Here is a 13,060-nt window from a genome sequence, read left to right on the forward strand (position 1 = left end):
TAGTCCCCCACTGGATACTGAGAATTTCTGATTATTGACAGGGACTGAGGCTGGAAAGCGGGGAAAGTGCCCGTCTGCCGCGGAGCCTCAGCAGTGCTCGACCACCATCGTAGCCTGCTTGGCCACGCCCCTAAGCCTTATGAGTCATGTAGTCAACAAAAGTCAGTTACAGACCCGCTTACAGTTTGAATGTGGTGTTTGGGCAAACACCTTGACATAGAGGATTTCAGCTCATGTCAAGAGCTCAAGTAAAAGGTCACTTAAGGAGCGCTGGATGAAGTTGCTGGCAGAGCGTATGTCTCGATCTTCTGAGACTTCCCAGCCTCGGTCCTCATCATCCCAGAAAGAAGTCTGTTCACAGGGTCAATCTAGAAGTCCAGAGGACGTTTTTCTTCAGAGACGACAAAAGGTAGGAAGCAGTTGAAGACGCAGCATCCCCCGGTTTCACCCCGTAGAGACTCCGTCTCCCAGGGCTCATCCAACTTGACGGTCGAGGAGGCCTTACGTGACTCCGCACCGCGTCTCACTGTCTTTCCGGGAGCCGGTGCATAAATTGTTCAGGTGAGGGTACATTATAACCCTTTACACCTCATCTTTGGGACGCCAACTCCTTCTGAAGCACCTTTCGGTCCCCAAGGAAGAGAGTGGGGCGTTGTCGCAGGGTTCGAACCTCTGTGACGATTGGACCATCTGAGTCCGACTCTGCTTCCACGCAGTTATACAGTCCTTCAGGATCTCTAGCTACGGCACCTGTTTTCGATCAGCCGACTCCGACACAGACATCGTCAGCACCAGTTGAAGTTGTCTCTCCTCCTGCTATTGACATCGAGGCGTCTCCTTCTCTGAGTCGTATGGAGTCAAATGTGAGTTGACAATACAGTCTTAGGGGACTGTACTGTTGGTTCCTTCTCGGGAGGAGACTTCTGAATGTCACCTTGTGTCGGCTGAGACAGGGCTTTTTCAGCCCATTTTCTGATGCTATTGCATCTCAGTTGGAGGAGGGCTTGATATCTGCTCTTGGAGAGGCTAGTGGGCTGGAATATTCACCAGGTTTGGGTTTACTTTCTCTCCCTAGTCTCGCTACTGAGGCGAGTTCCTCCTTTGCAGATATGCTGACGAGAGTGGCTACAGTTTTGGACTTGTCCCTACCTATGGCGCAGAGGTCTACCAACCCTCTAATTGAGGCCCTTTATCAAGGACAGTCGGGAGAAGAGCCTGTAGTATGGTACAGTGAGGCCCTGTTTTATATTTTATTAGGGACTTGGACGATGCCCGAGTCAGGGGTCTCAGTGGATCGGGATATCACTTGCAGACATTTGGCTGCACTTGGGGACCCAGATTGCCTCCATAGATATCCTTCCACTCGAAGCCTAGTGGTTCAGGCTGCAACATCTTCACATGATGTGGATTCTGCACCTAAGACACAACAAAATGATGGACGGAGTGCTAAAACGTTACAACCACTCACCCCCAGTCAAAGATCTGGGTTTATTCCATTGTTCGTTTGCTCACTATGCCATCTCAGTTTGGATACACTTGACTTACTTCCTAAACCTTCAAACAAAGTAAAAAATCTAGGCGTCATGATAGCTAAAGAACTGAAGTTCAAGGACCAAATAAATAAAATTACATCAGCCGAATTTTTCCCGTTCCGGCTTATAAAAAGATTGAAAAATTCTTGCCTCCTGAACTTTTGAGAACAGCTATAAGTGCATTAGTTCTAACAAAGATAGACTACTGCAACAGCCTTTATCTCACTCTAGCAGTGGGGCTCGAAAAGAGGCTCCAAACGATGCAAAACGCTGCTGCCCGCTTCCTTCTTAAAATCCCTAGACATGAATCGGCCAAGGGAGTCATCAGGAAACTACACAGGCTACCAGTTAGACAACAATGTAGATTTAAGGCGCTTTGTCTGGCCTATAAATCATTGCATGGATTGGGACCAGTCCACTTTAGAGACAAACTCACGTGGTACGTCCCAGTAAGGACGCTTCGCTCAGGCTCTGCCATGAACCTGATTGTCCCCCCATTTAGGAGAACCAATTGGGGTGGGAAGAACTTTTTTAGGGCCACTGCAGTGCTCTGGAATAGCTTCCCACTGACACTAAAAGCTGCTCCCTCCTTACTTACTTTCAGAAAAACCTTAAAGACCTGACTGTTCCCACAGGAGTAGAAGGCACCTGCAATCGGGTAGACTCGTTTCTGACATCTACTGCAACTATTTCTCGCCATCTATAGTGCCAAGACGCCCACGGGCATTAGTTGCACTTTATAAATTATTCGAATAAAATAAACAAATAAAAATATAGCCATATGCAAATCAGTCTTGATCCTGTTTCTAATGGGAACGGTCCAGCCCGAACTGGACTTTATAAAGCGCAACTAATGCCCGGGGCATCTTGGTGCTAAAGATGGCGAGAAATAGTTGTAGCAGATGTCCAGACTGTGATGGCATAGTGAGCAAAAGAACTATGGATTAAACTCAGATTGACTGGGGGTGAGTGGTTGAAAAGTTTCAGCACTCCGTACATCATCTTGTGTTTGCTATGTTCACCCTTCTGCGCCTAAGACTCCAGTGGATAAGGATTCTAGGAGTCAAGATGCATGTGGCAAACACATCTGTGCTTCTGCAAACTCTGCCTTGAGAGCCACCAACACGTTCTCTGTACTGGTGTGTTTTTCCCATACTTTGTGGGATTCTTTGAAGAATATGTTGCAATCTCTTCCAGATAACCTCCGTTCTGAGGTTGGTGGCTTGATAAGAGCGGGTCAACAGGCAGCTAAGTTTTCCATTCGCTGTGGCATGGAAACTACAGATTCTGTGAGTCGAGCCATGGCATTGGCACTATGGCATCATGATTTTCATGATTGATTGGCAGCTTCAGATTTTTCGGAGGCTGTACAGCCGACTTTGGGCGACATGCTGTTTGATGGTGCCCATCTCTTTAGGGCTCAGGCCAATGCGGCATTAAAACGCCACCGTGATGGGCGAAGGAATACAATCGTAGTTCCTAATTTTCTATTCTAATGCTGTTTGGCTTATACTTGGGTTGTATAGGTGATAAAAGCTCTTTCTTTATCAAGGGTTGAGCGTTGTTAGGGCATTCTCATGTCCACTTTTGGAGCACCAGATGCTGTTCCTGCAAGGAGCAGATGATTTTGTTTCAATACCATTGTTATTGTTTTCTGAAGGAGGGTTGTGTCCTCTATTTCCTTTTACCTCTGAGGATCAGCTTTACGCTCAAGAGGTTTATTGAAAGAAAAGTGTTCTCCAGTTGTGAATAATATCTGTTCACATGCTTCTTTGAAGCAGTTCAGTATGCTGAATTTGCATGGCTTCTGTCTTTTAGTATTTCCAGTCAAGACATATTGTTATGCCGGTTATGAGACCTAGTACATAGAGTGTATATCTGTTTTTGCATACACTCTGATTTTCCTTGTTTAGATAATCAGCAGAGTCCTTTTCTGCTATTTATGCGGAATGCAAGTTCATTGTGGGTGCTTCTCTTTCTTGATGCGTTGCGCTGGTAAGCTCAGAGTCTGTTTTATATTCTTTCGAATACTCACACTCTTGGTGTCCTCTTTTATTGAAGGGTATGTATAATTCCTGTGTTCAGTTTTGGAACATGGTGGTTGTGTGAACTCTGTCTCTAAAGTTATCTAAGAGTGTCTGAAAAGTCTTTACCTTCAGGCTGTTTTCACCATGCATTACATAGGAAAATTGTAGGATTTCCTAAAAGCTCTTATTCTTCTTCTTTATAGCCCGCTCCCGCAAGGCCTTCAGAGCCATAGCCCAATAGTTCGAGCATGATTTTGCATCGTGGTCACGCTCTAGACACCAGAGACAGACGAGGTGGGGGTCGGTACCCAACATCATAAGGTGTCGAGCACCGCACAGCTTAAACTCTGTCTTCCTCTAAGGCATTCTCGCACACAAATGTAATTTGTTTTTTCGTAGTTGACAAAAGTCGAAAAATGGCCTGTCAAAAAGTTACCATGGGGGTAGCTCTTCCCAGATCAGCGCTTAACTGGCGCGGAAATAAAAGAACTGACGTCCGTGCGCCTGGGTGGCACCTTTATAAGTGATGGCGACATCATAACAGGTGCTTCTGATGGCGACGTCACACGGAGCCGATGGAGCCACCCGATGGCCTGCGCGTGCGCAGAGGTATTGCTCGAGCAAAAATTTCCGGATCCAGCCTGACGCTTAGGAAAATCAATTGACTTTGAGTGGTAGGCGCCCCTATGTCTCACTGTCCCTTTTTAGTTACTTAGTTTGTGGCTACACTTCTATCCTTGCCAATTAACAATTTGCCCTTTTAAACTTCAGTGTCCAGAGTTGGCCTCTGATGTTCATCAAGTGCCTTCAAATCTTTCTAGATGGGTCAGATTTGTGTTTATGTTCCAGGTATCTAAGATCTTCTCCAAAATTCTGCAACTGACAATGTGGGATAAGAACAAGGGCGCACTGGTGTAATATCAGCACAATTCCATTAGTATACTCTTGTGCTAAACTTTAAGTGGTCACACTGCCCCAGGGCCACGCTCATGCAAAATCCAATTTTAAAAGAAAAAGGCCAGCCTTGATTTATCTTTACAAAATTCAAAGAATAATACTGTTCATTCCTTAATTATCATCAGTCTATTAAAAAAAGAATCACTTGGGAGTCTTGTGTTGCTTAATGGATCCAAAAATGTTTTTTCAATCTATGCTTTTCATCAAAAGCCGTCAACCCAGCCTAGCCAACTCGTTTTGTCCCTACAGACATCATCAGTGAACAATATCACGATTCAGTCAGAAGACTCCATTATTCATCTTATTCAACTAGATGGATACTGGATGAGCAGCAGTCAGGAGGACTCATTTGACACATTGTTAGGACTGACAGCACGAGAATAATTTGATCAGGATTTGAAACATTTGTGAATTGTGCTGCACCTTGATAGACACAACAGAGGAATTAACTAATCAATTAACAAACACAAGACTCCCCAGTGATTTAGTTTTTGAATTTTTGATGATTATTAAGTAATGAACAGTATTATTCTATGAATTTTGGAAAGACAAATCAAGGATGGACTTTTGCACACTCATTTTCTTCTAAAATTGGATAATAATAATAATAATAATAATCCACATTTGTAAAGCGCACAATCACCCGTAAGGGTCTCTAGGCGCTGGGGGCCGTCGGGAAGATTAAGCAAGCTATTGCCCAGAGTCACATGGTGCTGGGCTAACCTGCCGCCGGAGCCGGGGATCGAACCCTGATCCCCAGATTCCAGCGTCAGTCGCCCTGGCCGCGGCGCCACACCTCTCCCTAGGATCTAGATCTACTGTTAATCTCTCAACTTCAAGAGTTCTAACTCTTAACCTGTCGCCTCCTGGATTAAGACCCCCTTTATAACTGCCTTCGAGCCTTCACATATTGTCCCCTTGGCCACATCTAGGGATTCGTTAAAACTCAAGTATTCCGTTATTTTATTCGCTAAGCTTGTGAGTCACATCTAGATCCTACGATAAACAATCATTTAAATGCCATTGTTCTCTGGGTCTAGTCCTATGTCCAGTTTCCCTTTTCATCGCTAATATAATTGGACCATGTCAGAAAGTGTCAAGCGGTTTTGATGGACAAGCTACTTACCTTCGGTAACACCTTATCTGGTAGATACATGATCTAGCCACAGATTCCGTACCTTTGAATTTCACAGGCATCAGACAGGATCCGAAAGATTTTTGTTCAAGCAATACCCCTGAGCACTGGTAGGTGGCATTGGTCGGATCCACATGATGTCATCTGCACAGTTGAGACATCTGCGTCACCTACATAGACACTACCTATACAGACACTACCTCGGCGCGCTGACATGCGTTACTTTTCATGACTTTTCCACGCCAGAAGCACGGAGCCATGAAATGCACGGACATTGGTGTGTGTTTTGAAGTATAAGGGCCCTGAAAGGAATCAGTCTTGACCCAAGAAACCTGTCCACAATGCAGGAAGAATGGGTTGTCTGTAAGGAATCATGTCTCTATCAGATAAGGCATTACCGAAGATAAGTAACTTGTCCAACTGATAGAGACCTCTAGCCACCCATTCCTTACCTTTGAATAGATACCCAAGCAATACCATTCCCTGGGAGGAACTGCGGACAAGTTTAGACCAGGAAGTCCTGCAGGACAGAGTAGCCAGAAAAGGCCGTCCCTGTGGACTTGACTGTCCAGATAGAAGATTTGGTCGTCCACCCGAAACTCTTTATTGTGGTCAAGGTAGAACGGCAACATCCTTTTTGGGTCCAGGCGATGGAGTTGCTCCTCGTCTTTAGAGGGGTGCAGAGGAGGGTAGAAAATGTGCAGGGTGACAGATTGCCCCACATAGAATGGTGTTACCACTTCCCTTAAGCAAGAGGCCCTAGTGTGAAGTACCAACTTATCAAGGAAGATGGTCAAGCTAGGAGGCTTGGATGACAGCGCCTGCAATACGCTCACCCTCCTGGCTGATGTGACACCAAGAAGGCTATCTTGATAGTAAATAGCCAGATGGGGACATTTTGCAGAGGTTCGAATGGAGTGCACATTAGAAAGGTGAGAACCAAATTAAGGTCTCAAGGAGACATAATGAAAGGGAAAGTTGGGAACATATGTACAAGGCCCTTGAAGACTCTATTTACATTGGGAGATTTAAATAATGAAGTTTGGGTGTGGCAGCCTCAGAAAGGCAGACCGGGCTGAAAGGGTACCATTCAGAGCCCCCAGTCCAGATCCCTGCTTGGCATGGGTCAAAATAAAGAGCAAAACTTGAGAAATAGAAGCCGAAAGAGGATCAATAGACCTTTCTGTGCAATATTTTACAAATTTGTTCCACCGGCAGGTGTACATGGCCTTGGTGGAGGGTTCCCTGGCCGCCAAAATAACATTGCAATCTTGGGGAGGAAGGTTGAATCCTATCAACTGCCACCACGCAATCTCTGTGCAAGAAGGCGTAGATTTGACAGGTTGGGTGGAGGACCCTCCCCTGCTGCTGCAACAGAACATTAGAGGCTTGATGCTCAATTGGATAATCTCGGGATACCAAATTTTCGTGCTCAGTCCAGATCCACAAGAATGACTTGGGCCCGGTCTCTCCTGATCTTCTTGAGCACTGTGTTCAAGATTAGGTTGGGCGGAAAGGCGTACAGGAGACCCGTGCTCCATTCTAGATGAAAAGCGTCTCTGAGCGAGATGCCTTGGAAACTCCAGCATTCAAAACTGCTGAATTGGGCATTCTCGCGGAGGGGAATAGATCTAAACAAAGCTCTCCCCTCTGTTGCAAGAGACCTTGCGCCAACACCGAATGGAGACGCCATTCGTGAGCCACTAGGCATCGGCAGCTGAGTTTGTCTGCCCTGGCGTTCTGAAAATCTGCCAGGTGTTGAACCACCAGGGATATTCCCTGCTGTTCCAGTCATGTCTGGAGACACAGGGTGCAGGAAAGTAGGATCTGCTTTCATGGTCACCTCCACTTTTTGCTGGTGCCATTATATTTTTCTGACTAGCCTGACTGGGATCCTGCTAATCAGGGCCCCAGTCTCTGTGTTTCGCCTCTAAATTGGACATGGTAGTACTTAGGTACACTCCAGATTGGCAACTGGTGTACCCTGATAAGTCCCTAGTGTATGGTACTAAGGTACCAAGGGTACCAGGGGTCTCCCATGGTCTGAAGCATGTATTCGGCCACCCATGAGAGACCACTCAAATTGTGACTACAGACCTGCCATTGAATCCTGTGTAATCTGGTACGAGCACCACTTCAGTCAGTCATATCACTTTATTCGATACTTAAAAATGAAGAGCATAAAAGTCCTAAAGTACACATTATAAAATAGACTTTACAATTGCAACTTACATAATACAGACATGTAAAAGCAACGAGTTACAATCCGAATGGAAATGCACAATTCATTAAGAAAGATTACACCATCGTCTAGTCTTCCGTGAGAGGAGTAAAAAAGAAGCTACAGAAAAACACACTAATTGATTAGGCAACGATTGTAAAAAATACATCCCAGGGCGACATTGCATAAAGCAATGTTTGCTCATGAACAGCCAGATTAATCTAATGCGATGATCCTTGTAAAATTTACAAAAGAAAAAATATGTAAATTTGATTGGAGAGATACCATCGCACGGACAAGGGGGGAGGTCAGGGATAGAATATATTCCAGCTGGATAGGAGAACATGCAGGGGATTAAATTCACTCTGAACCTCACTAGTATAAATCTGTGGCGTTGATTGGTCACAAAAGATAAGTAAGGGTCTATGCGGCCTTCTATGTATAGCTTTCGGATGTATGACGTTACAACGCATACTTTTACAACGCATACCGTTACAACAAATTTTTTACAACGCAAAAACTTTTACAACGCATACCATTACAACGCATGTTTTTACAACGCAAGTACTTTTACAAGGCATGCCATTACAACGTAAGTATTGGTAAGTATATAATATATTTTTTTTTAATTAATTGTAATTAATATAATTTAATTTAATTTAATTAATTTAATTTTTTTTTACCCTGTACCCCTGTACCCCAAAAACCCAAATTAACCCAGAACCCTAAAAATACCCCTGTACCCCAAAAACCCAAAACTGTCCCTGAACCCTAAAAATACCCCTGTACCCCAAAAACTGAAAACTGTCCCTGAACCCTAAAAATACCCCTGTACCCCAAAAACTGAAAACTGTCCCTGAACCCTAAAAATACCCCTGTACCCAAAAACTGAAAACTGACCCTGAACCCTAAAAATACCCCTTTACCCAAAAACTGAAAACTGACCCTGAACCCTAAAAATACCCCTTTACCCAAAAACTGAAAACTGACCCTGAACCCTAAAAATACCCCTTTACCCAAAAACTGAAAACTGACCCTAAACCCTAAAAATACCCCTTTACCCAAAAACTGAAAACGTAAAAAAAAAAAATATATAAAATATTAAATATAATTATATACTTACCAATACTTACGTTGTAATGGCATGCGTTGTAAAAGTACTTGCGTTGTAAAAACATGCGTTGTAATGGTATGCGTTGTAAAAGTTTTTGCGTTGTAAAAGTTTCGCTGTAATGGTAGTGCGTTGTAAAAGTTGCGTTGTAAAGGTTGTTTCCCATAGCTTTCCAGACACTTTTTAGCTATTCAACTTAAATCACTCAGCTGCTCTTTGGTTGGAATATAGTGTCTTAATTTCTTTTTTTGAACCAGTGGTACAGTTTGATGGAGATGTAAACCGATGTCTTAAGCCAAGGGAGGAGAGGCTATTTTTAATGTGTGTTAACCATGTGATCCTGTGAACATGGTCAAGGGAGAGACAGTCTTCTATCAGCCTCTGTGTAAAATTCATTGATTCTCTCCTCCAGATCGAATGCCATAAAAGTGTTGGTACCAACTTAATTGTATCAGTAATATAAGGAATATCTAATTCTGCATGGCAAATGAAATTAGAACAGCTGGGTGGAAGACCAACAAGTCTTTTTCAAAAAGATTCCTTGATGGTCTGGAGGTTATGGGAGTTAACGATTCCCTAAATTGCAGCACCATAGGTTGCTACTGATTTCGATTTGGCTGAGTGAACCTTTTTAACCATGTTGAGGGGCTTGCGCCCAGTTTTTTAACAAAAGAGTTTAATACAATAATGCTCTTCTCGAGTGCTAAGCCCCTATGGTGATCATGTGGGACCAGGTTAATTGTCTGTCGAAGGTTATTCCGACGTAGGAAAAGGTATCTGTGTGCTATTGTACATCCCACTATATGGAAGTTTGGGGCCCTCTTTTGTTTACTCCCAGATATTAGGACGAAGGGCTTCACCTCATTTGTCTTCAAATCTAAGCTACTCATGAATCTAACATAGGATTCCAGTAGCTGCTGCAGGGCTTGACCAGTGCAGGCAATTAACACCTAGTCATCTGCATAAAGCAGGATTGGGGTGCGCGTTTTATTAATCTTCGGGACATCCTGTGTGTAGTTCAGCAGAGGTAATTCCACCCCATTTGTATAGGTTGAAAAAAGGAATGGGGCGAGAACGCATCCCTAGCGCACTCCCCAATTAATTGGGAATGATCTAGAGCACTCACCCTGTTTCCCATAATGGACACTTGCTGAGGAGTAAAACTGTCTGATGAAATTAATTATCGCCTCCTCGATGCCCATTTCTGCCATTATACACCACAGATGGTGGAGTGTGACGCAGTCGAATGCTGCTGAAAGATACATAAATGCCAGGTATAACCTCCCCTGCTTTACTTGGGTATACTTGGCCATTAGTAAGCTTAAATTGAAGCATGTGTCCTGAGTTCTGCTCCCCTTTTTGAATCCGTATTGCACTGGGATTAAAACATTATTGTTGGTGGCCCATTCCTCTAACCTATAAGATGCGACCCATCAACTTGGCAGTGCTTTCCAGTACAGAAATTGGCCTGTAATTTTTGGGCTCAGATTTGTTTCCTTTCTTGTGGATTGGAATTATGACCGACCTCTTCCACGAGTCCGGAGGGCCTACGATTGCAATTGTGTTAAAAACATTGGTCAGAACCGGACCCCAACGGTCTGACTGCTCCATGTAATAATCAATTGGTGTGTCGTCCAGACCGGGAGCTCTGTTGGTCGAACACTGAGAAAGGGCCTCTCTAATTTTGTGTAAATTAAAAAAAAAAAGGGAAGGCTTAGTTAGGGAGGTCCTAGGTGCCTGCTGGCTAGCCACTCCCTCCACAGGTGGGTTAAAAATTGAGGAAAAGTGTGCAATCCAGGCTTCCTCATCTACGTGGCAGTCTGTACTCGGCTCCTCTGGAGGTTTAAGAAAAGGGGCATTAATAACTCTCCAGAAATCCCTGGCATTGTTCGAAAGAGCCGCTTGGTGCAACTGCTTCCACGCCTCTTCCATAAGGGCTTTAGTTCTCAACCTCTTTGCCTGTGAATAGCGGTGGCATAATGTCTTGACTAGTTCCGTGTCCCTAGGGATGGACTAGAGAGCCTGATGTAAGGCGGATAGAGACTTGGTACATGACTGATCGAACCATTTAGGACCGGATTTGTTTGAGGTTGGACTAACCCTGGTTAAGGCTTGTTTAGCCTCTAACAATATCCGGTCAAAGGCCTTAGTTATCCGTCTTGAATCGGGGTTCTCTGCCAGGCAAGTCATGATGTCATAACTTTTCCCAACCACAGCTGTTGTGATTTTTGCTTTGTCAGCCATAACCCATTTTAGGATAATCCCGTTTTTCCTTGCTATCGTGGGTCTGGCGTGCCTTATCTGCTCTAAGTGAGTTCCCCTCAATTCTAGATTACTGATTATCGCTTCTTGGTCGCTAAGCCCAAATGGCATAATTACAGTGTTGGAAATGAATGTTTTAAGGGACGAAGATATCAATATATAATCTAGGGTTGAACCCTGGCCAGCCGAACCAAATGTATTTTGTAAGATGCCAGAGCTAGGGTCTACGGGATTCATAATACAATGCCATTGTATCATTTGCAAATATTTTAATGTGCTGCAATTTACTCTAAGTCAATTCAGTTGTAAAGTGTGCTCTACAGGCACTTTAAAATGTATGTCCAGCTATGTCAATTGTAATTTGTAGATCCTGGGTCCTTACAGTAGGGCTCTAGTTTTATCGGATTTGATTTTTAAATAGAATGCTTGTAACATATCACTGCTACCCCTTATATGAAAACCTATTCTTATGATACCCTGAATTCCAATATTCTCCTCTTTCAATTTTAAGACTTTATCTGTGGCTTTATGGAGTTCAGACCTAACATCTTTCAAAAAACCTTTAACCATATCAAAATAGCCTAAAATGGCCGACAGGTGAGGAGCTACGGCCGGGAGCTCCCGGCTAGGGATTGCCTTTTTGGCTTAAATCCCTGATTTCTACCTCCTCCTTGGACCGTCTCACTCACCTGAGGTCTTGTTTGTCTGCGGTCCTCGCCGCTCCAATCTCCCGCTTGTCGGCTTGAGATTTTTGGAGAAAAACGGGATAGATGCTTTCTTCCGCGGAGACCGAGCAATCATGGCCGATGCCCAGTGGATCTGCCCAGACAGCTATAGGGGAGATTGGCTCCGGTTTCTCCTACCCAGCCGGACATAGGGCACAGCTCGCCTTTCCGCTGGGTCTCCCTCTTCCCCCTCCTTCCTGATGAAATACAGATGAATATTTCCTTCTTCCTGGGTGGCTGTTGGGTAATGGAGGGGGATCTCCACCTGGCTGTTGCCTGCCTTCCGGAACTGAGACGCGGTTGCCTGACATCCCTCTGCGTAGGAACGAGAACGCAGCAAAAAGAACTACGCAATGCTGCTGCCCTGCACCACTGAGCTTGCTTTCCTTTTTTTTCGGAGGTGCTCGCCCTCCTACCTCCTCAGCTGCCTTACTCTTCCTGGGATTGCATCCTGGGTGACCGCGCTGACTCCCCTGTCATGGATTACCCAGGAGAGATCGGCAACCTTCAACCTTACCCCCCTTCAAAACCATCTGCTGCCTTCCCTATTCAGCTATGCTTTTGGAGTAGGTTTTAAATATTGGCTTTTCTGATTGGATTTTTTGTTTACCAGCAATTCCATTCCATCTTGTTTGCCTAGCTCTTGTGGTCCGTGTCCTTGGTTTCTCCATCTTGCGATTTCGAATGTCCCCCTGATGCCCTTTTCCGCCAGAGTGACCATTGCCCATCATCGACCCCCCTGAGCCAACCACACCCCTCTCTTCTTGTTTGACTTGGTGAGGCACCCCTTCCATTTCTAACTTTACCCGACCCAGTTTTTGAAGTCCGGCATTGGTTGTTGCTGATCCCTGGACCCTCTCCGGTTTTGTTCGACTTGCTTATCCTAATTTTTGGTATCCACTGAAGTACTCTTCTCCATGCCTGGTCTTCCTTACTTGATATGTATCCCTAGCCCTTTACTTTCCCCCTCTACCAGCTATGCTCCTTGGACTTGTTTTCTATGTTATCTTATGCTCTAGCAACAGAAATATTTTATCTTATGCTGTAGCAACGGATGTATTTTTGTAACACTGTCTTTCTCTATGCTTTT

Source organism: Lissotriton helveticus, chromosome 10 (genome assembly GCF_964261635.1).
Source record: "Lissotriton helveticus chromosome 10, aLisHel1.1, whole genome shotgun sequence".
NCBI classification, from domain to species: domain Eukaryota; kingdom Metazoa; phylum Chordata; class Amphibia; order Caudata; family Salamandridae; genus Lissotriton; species Lissotriton helveticus.